Source organism: Agrilus planipennis, unplaced genomic scaffold, assembly GCF_000699045.2.
Source record: "Agrilus planipennis isolate EAB-ADULT unplaced genomic scaffold, Apla_2.0 scaffold407, whole genome shotgun sequence".
Classification (NCBI taxonomy): domain Eukaryota; kingdom Metazoa; phylum Arthropoda; class Insecta; order Coleoptera; family Buprestidae; genus Agrilus; species Agrilus planipennis.
The window spans coordinates 101,412-103,111 of NW_020439086.1; the positions used below are offsets into that span (position 1 = coordinate 101,412).

The 1,700-nt window shown below is 31.8% G+C and overlaps 2 long non-coding RNA genes across 2 annotated transcripts; one reads left to right on the forward strand and one right to left on the reverse strand.

The window, feature by feature from the left end:
• Positions 1 to 362: 362 nt before the first annotated feature.
• Positions 363 to 1,700, reverse strand: LOC112905287. Its single transcript, XR_003231683.1, has 4 exons — positions 1,628 to 1,700; positions 925 to 1,153; positions 559 to 744; positions 363 to 496 (listed from the first exon to the last, which is right to left on the reverse strand). It is a non-coding gene; the product is annotated as an uncharacterized LOC112905287 (long non-coding RNA).
• LOC108742646 lies at positions 1,093 to 1,542 on the forward strand. Its single transcript, XR_001938703.1, has 2 exons — positions 1,093 to 1,175; positions 1,422 to 1,542. It is a non-coding gene; the product is annotated as an uncharacterized LOC108742646 (long non-coding RNA).

Consider the following 1,700-nt stretch of genomic DNA (forward strand, 5'->3'; position numbering starts at 1 on the left):
AAAAACATCTACAATCAACAATTACTTCAAATAAAATGAACAAAAATATTCATGCAAAATAAAAAATTAATTTGAATAAAATGAACTTAATGAATTCTACTAGATAGAGCATGCAAGATAGAGAACTATTTTAACTACGGGGTCATCTTTGTCTTCTCCAACGTCGACCTGAAACAGATACGGTGGTAACAGATTAATAAAGAGCAATTAAAATTAATTATATCAAGTATTCTCACCTTAATTAACTGTAGACTGTAATGTTCCAAAGTTTGCAGGTGTGAAATGCAAATGCAGAAAATTTGTTATTTCAGTGGATTTCAAATAAATATCCAGTTGCTCCCACTCATCAGTTCAAAACTAACTGCATAATAATGTAGAGTGAAGACGAAAACAGCAAATCAAGAATATAGTTCACCAAAGACCACACCCATGTAGACAATGGTTGTTTTAGTACGACCAAATTGAACTTTCAACTCCCTCTTATTTGTTGAACGATCTGCAGAAATGGGTAAAAAAAACATTAATTACACTACTAATTAAGGAAGAGATTAAACACACCTAAAAACACGCATCAAAAACCAAGTAAATACGCTGAATTATAAAATGGCGACAAGCGTCAAGTTTACATGAGAGACCAAATTTGACATTATAAATGTGAAGTAATCACAGATGCACATAACATTAATTTATAATGTAGACAGTAGATAACTATTAAAATTCCACAGATGCGCCAGTCAATTTTAACTGTAAACAATAGGTAAATGTTAAACGACATACCATAGATGCTGTGGACTATAGATGTTTAAAACACTATACATACGTCACAAAATCAATCTATATTCTGGTCACAGATAACAGTGTAAAAGAAATGCCACTACAGATTAATAAAGAACAATTAATATTAATTACTCCTAGTTTTCTCACCTTGACTAACTGTAGAAAATAGCGTTCTAAAGTCTACCAGTATAATGAGCAAACCGAATATAGGAGGGATACCACTGCAGACAATTTGTTGTTTCAGTGGCTTTCAAATTAATTTCCAATTGCCTCCCGTTCTCATGGCCAAAACTAACTGCATAATGTTGCAAAGTGAAAACATCAAAAGCATCGCTTGTTTCAATAACACCAGTTCCTCCTAATTTGTTGCAACAATCTATAGAAACGGGCAAGAAAAAGTAATTAATTACCACATTTAAAGCAAGTAGATCAGTAACATCCACACTAATCAAAAGATCAGTTCCACATTAATTCCGCTGAAATGTGTTTAAAAGTTGCCTATTGAAGTGTTTAAGAAATTGAAGTTTCTAGGACATCATTTACTATTTTTAATTGATACTGTTTCATACCTTTCTTTAGCAATAGCACACTGTCTTAGTATCTAATAAAAAAATGGCATTTTCATGCTTTCTTTATGGTCATAGGTACAGCTACTATTTGGAACGATTGGCAACTGACACAAGCAATACTCCATAATTTAATCTTATGAAAAAGTATGCAGATGTAATTAATTTAGCCTTCCTAGTAAATAATGTGCATAATACACTCTTTAAGTAGTGCCGAACCATTTTCTCTGTTAATATCAAATAAATATGCTACATATATGATATAGCATAGCATATAGGCTCACCTTAATTAATTAACTGCAAGAGTCCCCAAGATGAAAAGTTAAGAGATAAAACACCATAGAATGGAGACAACTT